The 17611-nt window shown below is 47.9% G+C and overlaps 1 pseudogene across 1 annotated transcript in view; it reads right to left on the reverse strand.

Moving 5' to 3' along the window:
• Positions 1-17235, reverse strand: part of LOC148512035 (uncharacterized) — a 41779-nt pseudogene extending 24544 nt beyond the window's left edge. Inside the window, exons 1-5 of the transcript XR_015880200.1 lie at positions 17043-17235; positions 15518-15709; positions 11995-12073; positions 11778-11875; positions 7323-7431 (exon numbers count right to left, since the gene is read on the reverse strand). The product of XR_015880200.1 is annotated as an uncharacterized LOC148512035 (transcript). The remainder of the gene's footprint in view (positions 1-7322; positions 7432-11777; positions 11876-11994; positions 12074-15517; positions 15710-17042) is intronic.
• Between the last annotated feature and the right edge of the window lie 376 nt (positions 17236-17611).

Here is a 17611-nt window from a genome sequence, read left to right on the forward strand (position 1 = left end):
AGGCCATGCTTCTTTGGAAGTGATTTTCATACTTTCAGGTACATCTGTTCCGGCCAGGAAGTTACTGTGGCTGAGATTATGGCAGGCGGATCCCGATTGCCCGCCTTCTCCTGTTTCGGGAATCTATGGGTCAGGGTTCTCCTGGCTCTGGATTTGGTTGGTCTATGTCCACGCCGGTTTTTAGTCGCACTTCTTCCATGGGACCAAGTCAAATGTGATGTCTTACGTAGTACTGAATTGGTGCCGTGGAAGAGGGGTGACAAAAACCAGGAGTGGTTGACCTGGCTTATACACATCAAGAAGGGCTGAGGTTTTATTCCAATATTTTTCTGATGCAGAAACCGGATGGGTCCTTTTGTTCCATTTTAAAACTAAATACTCCACACCATACAAGATGACACAGAAGTTCTCCCAGCTCAAGATAATCAGAAGACATAGGCTTTCAGAGCTTGCAGGCTCCTTTTTATTCAGTTCCAACACACAATACCGTAGGTGGTGAGCCAACCCTGGTTTCTTTAGCTAATCAACCTACATGCATGAGCACCTAGCTTGGACATTAATTTAAGATTTCTCATCCGCAGTGATCAATATTTTTAAAAATACCCAATCCGATGGCAACTAGCGCGAGTAGTGCTTTGAAAATGGCGTAGCAGCACGGAGGAAGTAAACCTTTCAGTGCACCGGCTGCCATCTTGGCCGCACAGACCCTTTAGGGTAGGGTTACCTGGTGGGCTCTTTGTGTGGCGAACCCTGTCCTCTGTTATCTGCTGATTTACCTGCTCACTGTCCTGTTATCTGCTGATTTACCTGCTCACTGTCCTGTTATCTGCTGATTTACCTGCTCACTGTCCTGTTATCTGCTGATATACCTGCTCACTCTCCTGTTATCTGCTGATTTACCTGCTCACTGTCCTCTGCTGATTTACCTGCTCACTGTCCTGTTATCTGCTGATTTACCTGCTCGCTGTCCTGTTATCTGCTGATTTACCTGCTCGCTGTCCTGTTATCTGCTGATTTACCTGCTCGCTGTCCTGTTATCTGCTGATTTACCTGCTCGCTCTCCTGTTATCTGCTGATTTACCTGCTCGCTCTCCTGTTATCTGCTGATTTACCTGCTCGCTGTCCTGTTATCTGCTGATTTACCTGCTCGCTCTCCTGTTATCTGCTGATTTACCTGCTCACTGTCCTCTGTTATCTGCTGATTTACCTGCTCACTGTCCTGTTATCTGCTGATTTACCTGCTCACTGTCCTGTTATCTGCTGATTTACCTGCTCACTGTCCTGTTATCTGCTGATTTACCTGCTCACTGTCCTGTTATCTGCTGATTTACCTGCTCACTGTCCTCTGTTATCTGCTGATTTACCTGCTCACTGTCCTGTTATCTGCTGATTTACCTGCTCACTGTCCTGTTATCTGCTGATTTACCTGCTCACTGTCCTGTTATCTGCTGATTTACCTGCTCGCTGTCCTGTTATCTGCTGATTTACCTGCTCGCTGTCCTGTTATCTGCTGATTTACCTGCTCACTGTCCTCTGTTATCTGCTGATTTACCTGCTCACTGTCCTCTGCTGATTTACCTGCTCACTGTCCTGTTATCTGCTGATTTACCTGCTCACTGTCCTGTTATCTGCTGATTTACCTGCTCACTGTCCTGTTATCTGCTGATTTACCTGCTCACTCTCCTGTTATCTGCTGATTTACCTGCTCGCTGTCCTGTTATCTGCTGATTTACCTGCTCGCTGTCCTGTTATCTGCTGATTTACCTGCTCACTGTCCTCTGTTATCTGCTGATTTACCTGCTCACTGTCCTCTGCTGATTTACCTGCTCACTGTCCTGTTATCTGCTGATTTACCTGCTCACTGTCCTGTTATCTGCTGATTTACCTGCTCACTGTCCTCTGTTATCTGCTGATTTACCTGCTCACTGTCCTGTTATCTGCTGATTTACCTGCTCACTGTCCTGTTATCTGCTGATTTACCTGCTCACTGTCCTGTTATCTGCTGATTTACCTGCTCGCTGTCCTGTTATCTGCTGATTTACCTGCTCGCTGTCCTGTTATCTGCTGATTTACCTGCTCGCTGTCCTGTTATCTGCTGATTTACCTGCTCACTGTCCTCTGCTGATTTACCTGCTCACTGTCCTGTTATCTGCTGATTTACCTGCTCACTGTCCTGTTATCTGCTGATTTACCTGCTCACTGTCCTGTTATCTGCTGATTTACCTGCTCACTGTCCTGTTATCTGCTGATTTACCTGCTCACTGTCCTGTTATCTGCTGATTTACCTGCTCACTGTCCTGTTATCTGCTGATTTACCTGCTCACTGTCCTCTGTTATCTGCTGATTTACCTGCTCACTGTCCTCTGCTGATTTACCTGCTCACTGTCCTGTTATCTGCTGATTTACCTGCTCACTGTCCTGTTATCTGCTGATTTACCTGCTCACTGTCCTCTGTTATCTGCTGATTTACCTGCTCACTGTCCTGTTATCTGCTGATTTACCTGCTCACTGTCCTGTTATCTGCTGATTTACCTGCTCACTGTCCTGTTATCTGCTGATTTACCTGCTCACTGTCCTGTTATCTGCTGATTTACCTGCTCACTGTCCTGTTATCTGCTGATTTACCTGCTCACTGTCCTGTTATCTGCTGATTTACCTGCTCACTGTCCTGTTATCTGCTGATTTACCTGCTCACTGTCCTGTTATCTGCTGATTTACCTGCTCGCTGTCCTGTTATCTGCTGATTTACCTGCTCACTGTCCTCTGTTATCTGCTGATTTACCTGCTCACTGTCCTCTGCTGATTTACCTGCTCACTGTCCTGTTATCTGCTGATTTACCTGCTCACTGTCCTGTTATCTGCTGATTTACCTGCTCACTGTCCTGTTATCTGCTGATTTACCTGCTCACTGTCCTGTTATCTGCTGATTTACCTGATCACTGTCCTGTTATCTGCTGATTTACCTGCTCACTGTCCTGTTATCTGCTGATTTACCTGCTCACTGTCCTGTTATCTGCTGATTTACCTGCTCACTGTCCTGTTATCTGCCGATTTACCTGATCACTGTCCTGTTATCTGCTGATTTACCTGCTCACTCTCCTGTTATCTGCTGATTTACCTGCTCACTCTCCTGTTATCTGCTGATTTACCTGCTCACTGTCCTGTTATCTGCTGATTTACCTGCTCACTGTCCTGTTATCTGCTGATTTACCTGCTCGCTGTCCTGTCCTCTGCTGATTTACCTGCTCGCTGTCCTGTCCTCTGCTGATTTACCTGCTCGCTGTCCTGTCCTCTGCTGATTTACCTGCTCGCTGTCCTGTCTTCTGCTGATTTACCTGCTCGCTGTCCTCTGCTGATTTACCTGCTCGCTGACCTGTCCTCTGCTGAATTACCTGCTCGCTGTCCTGTTATCTGCTGATTTACCTGCTCACTGTCCTGTTATCTGCTGATTTACCTGCTCACTGTCCTCTGCTGATATACCTGCTCACTCTCCTGTTATCTGCTGATTTACCTGCTCACTGTCCTGTTATCTGCTGATTTACCGGCTCACTCTCCTGTTATCTGCTGATTTACCTGCTCGCTGTCCTGTTATCTGCTGATTTACCTGCTCACTGTCCTGTTATCTGCTGATTTACCTGCTCACTGTCCTCTGTTATCTGCTGATTTACCTGCTCACTGTCCTGTTATCTGCTGATTTACCTGCTCACTGTCCTGTTATCTGCTGATTTACCTGCTCACTGTCCTGTTATCTGCTGATTTACCTGCTCGCTCTCCTGTTATCTGCTGATTTACCTGCTCACTGTCCTCTGTTATCTGCTGATTTACCTGCTCACTGTCCTGTTATCTGCTGATTTACCTGCTCACTGTCCTGTTATCTGCTGATTTACCTGCTCACTGTCCTCTGTTATCTGCTGATTTACCTGCTCACTGTCCTGTTATCTGCTGATTTACCTGCTCACTGTCCTGTTATCTGCTGATTTACCTGCTCACTGTCCTGTTATCTGCTGATTTACCTGCTCACTGTCCTGTTATCTGCTGATTTACCTGCTCACTGTCCTCTGTTATCTGCTGATTTACCTGCTCACTCTCCTGTTATCTGCTGATTTACCTGCTCACTCTCCTGTTATCTGCTGATTTACCTGCTCACTGTCCTGTTATCTGCTGATTTACCTGCTCACTGTCCTGTTATCTGCTGATTTACCTGCTCACTGTCCTGTTATCTGCTGATTTACCTGCTCACTGTCCTGTTATCTGCTGATTTACCTGCTCCCTGTCCTCTGCTATCTGCTGATTTACCTGCTCGCTGTCCTGTTATCTGCTGATTTACCTGCTCGCTGTCCTGTTATCTGCTGATTTACCTGCTCGCTGTCGTGTTATCTGCTGATTTACCTGCTCGCTGTCCTGTTATCTGCTGATTTACCTGCTCGCTGTCCTGTTATCTGCTGATTTACCTGCTCGCTGTCCTGTTATCTGCTGATTTACCTGCTCACTGTCCTCTGCTGATATACCTGCTCACTCTCCTGTTATCTGCTGATTTACCTGCTCACTGTCCTGTTATCTGCTGATTTACCTGCTCACTCTCCTGTTATCTGCTGATTTACCTGCTCACTCTCCTGTTATCTGCTGATTTACCTGCTCGCTGTCCTGTTATCTGTTGATTTACCTGCTCACTGTCCTGTTATCTGCTGATTTACCTGCTCACTGTCCTGTTATCTGCTGATTTACCTGCTCACTGTCCTCTGCTGATTTACCTGCTCACTGTCCTGTTATCTGCTGATTTACCTGCTCACTGTCCTGTGTTATCTGCTGATTTACCTGCTCACTGTCCTGTTATCTGCTGATTTACCTGCTCACTGTCCTGTTATCTGCTGATTTACCTGCTCACTGTCCTGTTATCTGCCGATTTACCTGCTCACTGTCCTGTTATCTGCTGATTTACCTGATCACTGTCCTGTTATCTGCTGATTTACCTGCTCACTGTCCTGTTATCTGCTGATTTACCTGATCACTGTCCTGTTATCTGCTGATTTACCTGCTCACTGGGGACCCCATTCCCCAAAACTCATCAAATTACGCTCACATGCGGACTTCCTTCATTTAAAATTAATATTCTCCACTTAGTCTTATGTTAAATTCCCTAGCTCCTCTTCCAACCCGAGTAGTCTCTTCTCTACTGGCAACTCCCTTCTCCGTCCCCCTCTTCCTTCTCCAACCTCCCTATTAGCCCTTCACTACACCAACCACATCGAATGAAATATTGAAAGCATACATCTGGACATCACCAGGCCCTCATCGCCCCAACCTCTCCCTTCCCATCAAGCCTCTTCTACTCCAACCTCGCACTACCTTCCCCCTCCATCTTGCCACATCTGGCTTCCCTGTCACCAGTATCTGGAGATGAAATCATGGCTCTAATCCCGTCATCCACCTCCTCACTGGACCTCATCCCCTCCCTCCCGCCTCCTCCGCTCCCCCCCTCTCCCACTGCATGTTCCTATCTCGCTCATATCTTCAACCTCTCTCTCGCTCTCATCAGGCACAGTTCCAACTGAACTCAAGCACACCCTTGTCTCATTATTAATAAACCCACTCTTGAACTAGACGCGCTCTCTAGATACCACCCAATCTCACTACTACTGCTTCTACCCACCTCTCCTGCAAGCCCTTACACATGCTCCCCTTCCGAACCAAGTTCAAACCCCTCACATTCTCCTACAAAGCCCTCACCCAATCTCCCACCTCATCTCCCTTCACACTCCTGCCCGCTTTACTCTGCCGATGACTGCTGCCTCTCCTCCCAACCGATTACCTCCTTCCACTCCCCTCTCCGAGGCTTTGCCCGTGCTGCTCCTTACCACTGGAACTCTCTCCTTCTATACAACACCGGCTATCAAAACCCACTTCCTTATCAAAGCTTTTCAGCTCTCATCTTAACCTGTTGTACTATCCTTTTCATTCAGAGTCTCTCCCGTCCGAGTCACCCCTGTCTGTCTGCCCCTCACCTTTACATTTCGAGCTCTCACGAGCAGGGCCCTCTTCCTTTTGTGCTTTACCTTCCCCTCACGTATACCCTCACCTCCGTCCTATTCCCAACAGCGGCAACAAACCTTTGGGCTTTAAGAGTGCTGCTTTTTGGGTACAGCACTGTATAAGCTGCAATGTCCCTATGGCTTCCATCCTGTGTTTTACAAGATTATGTACCATACGACTCTTACACTATTTTATATCATGTTATAGTTGCACGGTTTTCTGATAGGAGACTATATAAGATATAGTGGACGTCTTATGGTGCCAAATAAATAAAAGGTTAATAAATAATAAAAGTTTATAATAAATAATGTAGAGTGTACAAATTGCATGAAGTACAATTACAAGAGTGCTACAACTACGGCGTATCGTACATACAAATATAATTACTATTAGTGCACAGGGAAGATCATAGGTTATATCACAAGTGGTCTCAATCAGTAAAAAAAATCGACCCTTGTATGAGATACACCAGAGAGTGTGGGGAGGAGACTGGTCAGATCTCTGGGCTGGTAATACACAGTGACATGATGTGAGGAGGAAAGCAGGAGTATAATAGGGGCTGATGGCTCCTGATGTATGAGATACACCAGAGAGTGTGGGGAGGAGACTGGTCAGATCTCTGGGCTGATAACACACAGTGACATGATGTGAGGGGGAGAGCAGGAGTATAATAGGGGCTGATGGCTCCTGTTGTATGAGATACACCAGAGAGTGTGGGAAGGAGACTGGTCAGATCTCTGGGCTGGTAACACACAGTGACATGATGTGAGGGGAGAGCAGGAGTATAATAGGGGCTGATGGCTCCTGATGTATGAGATACACCAGAGAGTGTGGGGAGGAGACTGGTCAGATCTCTGGGCTGGTAACACACAGTGACATGATGTGAGGGGGAGAGCAGGAGTATAATAGGGGCTGATGGCTCCTGTTGTATGAGATACACCAGAGAGTGTGGGAAGGAGACTGGTCAGATCTCTGGGCTGGTAACACACAGTGACATCATGTGAGGGGGAGAGCAGGAGTATAATAGGGGCTGATGGTTCCTGTTGTATGAGATACACCAGAGAGTGTGGGGAGGAGACTGGTCAGATCTCTGGGCTGGTAACACACAGTGACATGATGTGAGGAGGAGAGCAGGAGTACAATAGGGGCTGATGGCTCCTGACACCCCCACTGGGCAGATACATTTCCCTCATTAGTTTGTACTGACAGAGGAGGGTGTAGGATAAGAGATTGCTGTAGTTACTGAGTAAGGAGAATATGTGACTCTTCTGTAATAAGTATTTATTACTCACCTGTGCTGATATCTGTAGGGATTTCCTCCTCCTTACACTGCTGATCACCCATCACATACGTCTTTTCTTCTTCTGTATCTTCTATCTTAATACGAATCATCTCTTCACCCTAAATCATCCCCCCCCCCAAAAAAAAAAACTTTAATAATGTCTGATTTTATTGAGATTAAACAGTAAAGAGAGGATTATTGGCGCACACAGTTAGATCTGTTTCTCTTACTCCATATGGGGTGAGAGCAAATCGGAATACAGTTGAAACCCAAAAGGAGAGCCTACCACGGCAACACTAAACCAATGCATAACAGTGTACAACAAGATGGTGGCAGCACTGCGTCAACCAGATTGAGAAATGTTTTTAACGGCGAGTATCAAAAATCCCCTTATATCTCTGTCCTTCTAACTGAGGGACACTTCCAGCCATGGGGACATTCCAGCGCAAAACTTTCTGCCCAAAACTGGCGTCACTATCTGCAAGCACGATGAACTTGATAATTTTACCAAATTTTACAACAGAACACTAGGTTGGCTGTCTTGCCCAACCGCTCCACTGAGGCACAGCGACGCCCAATATGTGCTCAACGACCTAGTTAAATGAGACAAAATACACTCAGGAAGGGGAACCTGTTCTGAGACATAGGCCTGACGAATAGTAACCGCGATCCACCTGGCCACTGAATGTTTCCCTGCTGGCCAGCCACATCTTTGGACATCATACAAGATCAGTACACCGTCAGTCTTACGCAATGAGGCTGATCTATCTATATAGATACTCAAGGCCGAACCACATCCAGAAGTGATCTTCACTACCTGTAGCCGAATCGTGGCGCAATGCCAGAATTAGAATGTCATAATTTAAGGACAACCTGGACGCCATCTTCAAACGAGAACGAGGACCCGTTCGCAGGATAGCACGGTCCTGATGGAAAACCAAATATGGCCACCAACATGAGAGGGCCACCAATTCTGCCACTCATCTTGCAGAAGAGATGGCCAACATAAAAGATACATATCCACAGAATTAAGTGGCTCAAAGGGTGGTTTCTGTAAATCGAGAGAACCAGATTAAGGCCCTGAGGCACCACCGGTGAAACATGAAGCGGTCACATATGCAACACAAGAACGTTTAAACTACCAGAATGGAAACAAAAATTTCTTTGAAAAAAGATGGACAGAGCCCGGAACCTGCACCTTTAGCAAATCAAGCTTTCTCAGCATCCTGCTAGGCAAGAGTCGTAAACAAGAAATGTTTATCTTCCAAACAATGTGGCAGTTTCTAGAAGATACAGGTTTACTAGCCCTAATCATTTTTTGGATGATCCGGTTAGAAAACCCCTTTGTCCGGTGGATCATGGCTTCATACAGCCAAACCATTAAAGCCAGCTATGCAAGTCTGAATGGAAGAAGAGACTTTGACTTAGCAGATCTACCCGATGCGGTAGTCTCCACGGAGGCTAGAATGCCAGCAGAATGTCGGCAGACCACGACCGTCTTGGCTAGTTCTATGCCAGCAGAATCACTGGGACCTTATCTGCCTTGATCTTCTTGAGGACATGTAGAATCATGGGAACCGGCAGAATAAGATAACAGACGGTAACGTCAAGAAACTGTCATTGCGTCCACTAGGACTGCCTGATAAACCCTGGTTCTTTCACCGTATAGATTAACCCTGTAGTTCAGGATATTGCCAGATCGTACTTCTTTACAGCCGTGGCATTATCAGACTGGAAGGGGTCAGTCTGAAGGAACGGAATCTTCAGCACAGCACCGTGTCTCTGGCCCAAACTCCCTGTAGAAGACCAGACGTCCCTGCTCTCCAACCTTGGAGGGCAGCTGCGATGATGGTCCAAGTCCTCTTGTGACCCTTGCTGTGGTGCAGTCTGTTCAACAGGAGATTGTCGAGAGCCGGAGACATCCGGAAGAGCTGACTTGCTAGTTAAGGGTCGGCCCATGACCAATATGCAAGGAGCTTGTTTGGCGAATGAAATCGCACAAATGGATGCCTCAAAGCAAAAGACCATACGTCCAAGTAATTGCACGCACTAGAGAATTGACTCTCCAGCACAAGCCAAGAGAGTTGAAACCTTACGTAAGATGGTCAAAAGCTTGCCCACTTGCAAAAATACCCGGAACAATGAGGGGAGGAGGAGACCCTAGAACTTGAAACGTTGCAACGGTACAAGCGAGACGGGATGAGGTTAATATACCTATGGCCGGGATGCCTATTGACAGCCGGCATGCCAACTGTCGGGATGATATGCTGATTCCAGTGAGACTTTGGTTTAATGTACTACCCAGTCATACCCCTTCAGAGTCTCTATCGTCAATTAGAGAAGAGACTGGAGACCAGGTGCTGACTTTGCTTTTATAAAAACCATCATCGTTTTCATCTAGAAAAGTGTAGCAATCACTGCTATAATCTTTGTGAAGATACGTAGAGCCATTGCTAGACCAAAGGGAAGTGCCCGCAACTAGAAATGAGCACTGCCCACTGGAAATTTGAGTAGGCAGTGGTGTCTCTTCCAAATTGGGACATGCAAGTATTTGTCCTTGATGTCCATGGAAAGGAGAAATTTGTCTTGCTTCATGGCATGGATCACAGGACAGAGGGACTCCATGTACAGATTCAAGGATTAAAGATTCAAAATCGGACAGAAGAATAAATCTATTTCTGAATCCTTATTGTGCCTCAGAGACTGGGACGATGAGTCCAGACGGCAGTAATAACTGAAAGGCCCCATGCAAAGCCATGCGCCAGACCTCCTCCCTTGGAAGAGGTGGTAAATTGACGCCAGAGTGGCAGTTCAATGAGGTATAGAATATAGCCTCTTCCTAAGATATCTCTCCATGGTCTATACAGATTCTGCTTCTACATCCCAGCATTTAATCCACAGAGTCTGGCTACAACAGCCAAAGCAAAAATCTGTTTCCATAAGGGTATCTCCCATATAGTCCAGAACATCCATAGTATGGTCCACAAGTAGAAGCATAACCAATCTAGATGTATTGTATTGCAACCCTGAACCCAACTGTTCCACCCATATCTCAGCTTCCTTGTTAGTCCAAGCCGTGGCTGAAGAGAGGCCCCTGCGCGAACAAAGGACTTAACCACAACCTCACATTTCCAATTTGAAGTGTCCTTTAAGGATGTGGAGTCAGGAATGAAGATGGTGGTAGCCTCTGACCAGTCTGGCAAGGGTAGCGTCTACCCATGGGGAAATTTCTCATTTGCACGCATTTTCTAGCTCTAAAGGGAACACCGAAGTAAGACAAAGTGGCACCTGAGAGCATCTACCAGGTTCCTGCCATGCTCAAGAAGTCAGATAAGCGGAATATAGATGGCAACTGGACCGACTGTTACTTTGTCCATTTGAGAAATCACACCACTGGAGTCAGAGATTCCATCGGGTCTTCAGAGTCCAAGGCTTGATGGATAAGAACAATCAAATACTCAATGCCTGATCTAGAAGGCGACACGTCCTTCCAACCTGTAGGATCTTCAGGATCTGTGTCCCCCTTGAACTTCAACGTCCTCCTCCAGCGAGAGGTCAGAATCGGACTCTCCCCAGAATACCAACCGCAAAATGCTCTGGTACTTGCGGGGTCCGCTAGCTCATGTACCCTCACACAGTCGGGTCCAGGGAAGAAACCAAATCCTTGTGCATGGACGTAACCCTGAGCGGTTCTAGGTCCATCAACTGTGAGAAAGGTCATGACTGCATGGCCGGATAGTGGTGAAGAGGGGCGGAGTGGGCAGGAAGGGGCTACTGCAGGGCCTGACAAGGTAGAGGGAGAGCTTTGACAACTTACCACAATAGGACGGTCGGGCTATGGCGTTTAAGATTGAGCTGAGCCTCTATCCTCAGTTCTGCAGAAGAAATGGCTGGCAGAGGGGAGGAGACTAGCTCTGTGCCTCGCTGTGCTGCCTGTGTGGGGGACCAGTTCCTTTAAGGTCCTCTGCTGACCGGTCCTCGCTGGTGCTGAGCAGAGATCACTAAACGCTGCACCTGGGAGGGGGACTTCCGCAATCCCCGTCTCCAGCACAGTGGGAGACAGAGGTGCGCTGCTCCAGCTGCAAAAAAGGCGTGTGGACCCCGGGCTACGGGAAATCACCCTAGGGTGCCCAGTGCCAAAATGCTCCCGTCTGTCTGCCCGTCAGTGGAGGTATCCCAGAGAACAGTACAAGAAATAAACATACCAAAGTTAGTGCACGCTCCAAGGGAACACAACCAATAACTGCATGCCGACTGGATGCAGAGACTGGTTGTAAAGGGGGAAAGCTTAGTTTCCAACAAGCTTCATTTAGTTTAACATGCCAGCTCCTCGTAGCACACTCTACACCCCAAGTTTGGCAGCGTCCACCAGACGCTGCCAAACTTGACGTGTATAAAACACACACAGCTTCTCTACAGATCATATAGTGACAGTCACTTTGGTATATTGGTAAATCCCACCTACCTGATCCTCCTGTGGGGTCCTGTGATTCTCCTCTGTACAATCCTGGGAATAAAGAGGACGGGGACATCTCTCTGGGGTATTTCTGTTACTGGGTCCATCTGTAGGAGACACACAGTGACTGAGTACATTGTATATATGTGATTATCAGGTGTTGTGTATATATAGGAGGCCCCCATACCTGCTCTCCCCTGTACAATAAATGACAGTCTCCTCTTACCTAGTGATGTGAGGGGCCGGTGATTCTCCATCATCACGTCCTTGTACAGACCCCTGTGTTCCTCTATATACTCCCCCTCCTGCATGGAGACATAGACAGTGACATCCTGACACCTTATAGGAACCTGACATACACAATGATACAGTCATCACCCAGACACACCCCCTGGTGTTACTGTATAATGTCCCATTCCCAGCAGTCACCTCTCCAGTCATCACCCAGACACCTCCCCTGGTGTTACTGTATAATGGCCCATTCCCAGCAGTCACCTCTCCAGTCATCACCCAGACACATCCCCTGGTGTTACTGTATAATTTCCCATTCCCAGCAGTCACCTCTCCAGTCATCACCCAGACACATCCCCTGGTGTTACTGTATAATTTCCCATTCCCAGTAGTCACCTCTCCGGTCATCACCCAGACACATCCCCTTGTGTTACTGTATAATGTCCCATTCCCAGCAGTCACCTCTCCAGTCATCACCCAGACACCTCCCCTGGTGTTACTGTATAATGGCCCATTCCCAGCAGTCACCTCTCCGGTCATCACCCAGACACCTCCCCTGGTGTTACTGTATAATGGCCCATTCCCAGCAGTCACCTCTCCGGTCATCACCCAGACACCTCCCCTGGTGTTACTGTATAATGGCCCATTCCCAGCAGTCACCTCTCCAGTTATCACCCAGACACATCCCCTGGTGTTAATGTATAATGGCCCATTCCCAGCAGTCACCTCTCCGGTCATCACCCAGACACATCCCCCGGTGTTACTGTATAATGACCCATTCCCAGCAGTCACCTCTCCAGTCATCACCCAGACACATCCCCCAGTGTTACTGTATAATGTCCTATTCACAGCAGTCACCTCTCCAGTCATCACCGAGACACATCCCCCAGAGTTACTGTATAATGTCCCATTCCCAGCAGTCACCTCTCTAGTCATCACCGAGACACATCCCCTGGTGTTACTGTATAATGTCCGTCATCACCCAGACACATCCCCTGGTGTTACTGTATAACGTCCCATTCCCAGCACTCACCTCTCCAGTCATCACCCAGACACATCCCCTGGTGTTACTGTATAATGTCCCATTCCCAGCAGTCACCTCTCCAGTCATCGCCCAGACACATCCCCTGGTGTTACTGTATAATATCCCATTCCCAGCAGTCACCTCTCCAGTCATCGCCCAGACACATCCCCTGGTGTTACTTTATAATATCCCATTCCCAGCAGTCACCTCTCCAGTCATCACCCAGACACATCCCCCAGTGTTACTGTATAATGTCCCATTCCCAGCAGTCACCTCTCCAGTCATCACCCAGACACATCCCCCAGTGTTACTGTATAATGTCCCATTCCCAGCAGTCACCTCTCCAGTCATCACCCAGACACATCCCCCGGTGTTACTGTATAATGTCCCATTCCCAGCAGTCACCACTCCAGTCATCACCCAGACACATCCCCCGGTGTTACTGTATAATGTCCCATTCCCAGCAGTCACCTCTCCAGTCATCACCCAGACACATCCCCTGGTGTTACTGTATAATGTCCCATTCCCAGCAGTCACCTCTCCAGTCATCACCGAGACACATCCCCCAGAGTTACTGTATAATGTCCCATTCCCAGCAGTCACCTCTCTAGTCATCACCGAGACACATCCCCTGGTGTTACTGTATAATGTCCGTCATCACCCAGACACATCCCCTGGTGTTACTGTATAACGTCCCATTCCCAGCACTCACCTCTCCAGTCATCACCCAGACACATCCCCTGGTGTTACTGTATAATGTCCCATTCCCAGCAGTCACCTCTCCAGTCATCGCCCAGACACATCCCCTGGTGTTACTGTATAATATCCCATTCCCAGCAGTCACCTCTCCAGTCATCGCCCAGACACATCCCCTGGTGTTACTTTATAATATCCCATTCCCAGCAGTCACCTCTCCAGTCATCACCCAGACACATCCCCCAGTGTTACTGTATAATGTCCCATTCCCAGCAGTCACCTCTCCAGTCATCACCCAGACACATCCCCCAGTGTTACTGTATAATGTCCCATTCCCAGCAGTCACCTCTCCAGTCATCGCCCAGACACATCCCCTGGTGTTACTGTATAATATCCCATTCCCAGCAGTCACCTCTCCAGTCATCGCCCAGACACATCCCCTGGTGTTACTTTATAATATCCCATTCCCAGCAGTCACCTCTCCAGTCATCACCCAGACACATCCCCCAGTGTTACTGTATAATGTCCCATTCCCAGCAGTCACCTCTCCAGTCATCACCCAGACACATCCCCCAGTGTTACTGTATAATGTCCCATTCCCAGCAGTCACCTCTCCAGTCATCACCCAGACACATCCCCCAGTGTTACTGTATAATGTCCCATTCCCAGCAGTCACCTCTCCAGTCATCACCCAGACACATCCCCTGGTGTTACTGTATAATGTCCCATTCCCAGCAGTCACCACTCCAGTCATCACCCAGACACATCCCCCGGTGTTACTGTATAATGTCCCATTCCCAGCAGTCACCTCTCCAGTCATCACCCAGACACATCCCCTGGTGTTACTGTATAATGTCCCATTCCCAGCAGTCACCTCTCCAGTCATCACCCAGACACATCCCCCGGTGTTACTGTATAATGTCCCATTCCCAGTAGTCACCTCTCCAGTCATCACCCAGACACATCCCCTGGTGTTACTGTAGAATGTCCCATTCCCAGCAGTCACCTCTCCAGTCATCACCCAGACACATCCCCCAGTGTTACTGTATAATGTCCCATTCCCAGCAGTCACCTCTCCAGTCATCACCCAGACACATCCCCCGGTGTTACTGTATAATGTCCCATTCCCAGCAGTCACCTCTCCAGTCATCACCCAGACACATCCCCCGGTGTTACTGTATAATGTCCCATTCCCAGCAGTCACCACTCCAGTCATCACCCAGACACATCCCCCGGTGTTACTGTATAATGTCCCATTCCCAGCAGTCACCTCTCCAGTCATCACCCAGACACATCCCCCGGTGTTACTGTATAATGTCCCATTCCCAGCAGTCACCTCTCCAGTCATCACCCAGACACATCCCCCGGTGTTACTGTATAATGTCCCATTCCCAGTAGTCACCTCTCCAGTCATCACCCAGACACATCCCCTGGTGTTACTGTAGAATGTCCCATTCCCAGCAGTCACCTCTCCAGTCATCACCCAGACACATCCCCCAGTGTTACTGTATAATGTCCCATTCCCAGCAGTCACCTCTCCAGTCATCACCCAGACACATCCCCCAGTGTTACTGTATAATGTCCCATTCCCAGCAGTCACCTCTCCAGTCATCACCCAGACACATCCCCTGGTGTTACTGTATAATGTCCCATTCCCAGCTGTCACCTCTCCAGTCATCACCCAGACACATCCCCCGGTGTTACTGTATAATGTCCCATTCCCAGCAGTCACCTCTCCAGTCATCACCCAGACACATCCCCTGGTGTTACTGTATAATGTCCCATTCCCAGCAGTCACCTCTCCAGTCAGCAGTTGAATGATCTTGTTGGTGAGTTCCAGGATCTTCTGGTCATTGTCTCTCTCATGTATCAGTGAGTGCAGTGGAGCCACCGTGATGGGGCTCTGCGTCCTGCTCAGTCTTCCTGAGCCACGTGAACGGCCCCTAGGAGTTAAACGCCCACTGGACACTTTCTTTACTACTGTGTAATCCTGTGTATTTGGGGAGACACCAATAAAAAGGTAAATAATATGGAGCTGTGCATTCTTAGAAGATAATTGTGCATAATATACAAGATGGGTGACACTACAGGCAAAGTACTTACCCTACCTGTCCCCGCTCCCTATATATAGGAGATTGGACAGTATATAGCACCTCCCCATTCATGTCCCTGTATTATTACTATAGATATAAGTGATGTCACTGTGACACCCCCAGATCCCCTCACCTCCCCAGTCATGTCCCTGTATTATTACCATAGATATAAGTGATATCACTGTGACACTCACAGATCCCCTCACCTCCCCAGTCATGTCCCTGTATTATTACTATAGATATAAGTGATGTCACTGTGACACTCCCAGATCCCCTCACCTCCCCAGTCATGTCCCTGTATTATTACTATAGATATAAGTGATATCACTGTGACACCCCCAGATCCCCTCACCTCCCCAGTCATGTCCCTGTATTATTACTATAGATATAAGTGATGTCACTGTGACACCCCCAGATCCCCTCACCTCCCCAGTGATGTCCCTGTATTATTACTATAGATATAAGTGATGTCACTGTGACACTCCCAGATCCCCTCACCTCCCCAGTCATGTCCCTGTATTATTACTATAGATATAAGTGATGTCACTGTGACACCCCCAGATCCTCTCACCTCCCCAGTCATGTCCCTGTATTATTACTATAGATATAAGTGATGTCACTGTGACACTCCCAGATCCCCTCACCTCCCCAGTCATGTCCCTGTATTATTACTATAGATATATGTGATGTCACTGTGACACTCCCAGATCCCCTCTCACCTCCCCAGTCATGTCCCTGTATTATTACTATAGATATAAGTGATGTCACTGTGACACTCCCAGATCCCCTCACCTCCCCAGTCATGTCCCTGTATTATTACTATAGGTATAAGTGATGTCACTGTGACACACCCAGATCCCCTCACCTCCCCAGTCATGTCCCTGTATTATTACTATAGATATAGGTGATGTCACTGTGACACTCCCAGATCCCCTCACCTCCCCAGTCATGTCCCTGTATTATTACTATAGATATAAGTGATGTCACTGTGACACTCCCAGATCCCCTCACCTCCCCAGTCATGTCCCTGTATTATTACTATAGATATAAGTGATATCACTGTGACACTCCCAGACCCCCTCACCTCCCCAGTCATGTCCCTGTATTATTACTATAGATATAAGTGATGTCACTGTGACACCCCCAGATACCCTCACCTCCCCAGTCATGTCCCTGTATTATTACTATAGATATAAGTGATGTCAATGTGACACCCCCAGATCCCCTCACCTCCCCAGTCAGAACGTAGATGATCTCCAGGGTGAGATGTAGGATCTTCTCAGCCTTATGACTCCCATCCTTGTCCATCTTCAATGAATTAGTGAGAATACAGAACGTGTGACGTGTAATAAAGACTCTGGCTCCTCACAGCTGGACTGTCTAGGAGTAAATATAATACATATAAACATCACAGAGAACACATAAAATAGTCAGACAAGTAACAATGAGTGGCCAGCAATGCTGCATCTACCGACGTACCCGTACGCTGGCCACAGGAACCACCAACACAGACATCAAAAGTGGGCCGGCAAATTGAAATGCCCACCAATTCGTGATTTCTGGCCAGACATATCATGGGGAATGTTGGTCGCTGGGTTGCTTAAGTGTTTATCCAGCATTAGTCTCCGCTTCCCCCCAGGTATAGAGCCCTGGTCGGTGTCAGAAGTTCCTGTGACCCAGTCCCATAAGACTCCTCAGAGGCCATCACACAGCGCTGTACTGCATAATGTTACACCAATGCTCCTCTCCAGGCCGGGGGTATTATTTCTCCCAGACACATATTTGGTGCAATTTTCTCC

The sequence above is a fragment of the Taudactylus pleione genome, unplaced genomic scaffold (assembly GCF_031769625.1).
Source record: "Taudactylus pleione unplaced genomic scaffold, aTauple2 ptg000285l, whole genome shotgun sequence".
In the NCBI taxonomy this organism is placed as follows: domain Eukaryota; kingdom Metazoa; phylum Chordata; class Amphibia; order Anura; family Myobatrachidae; genus Taudactylus; species Taudactylus pleione.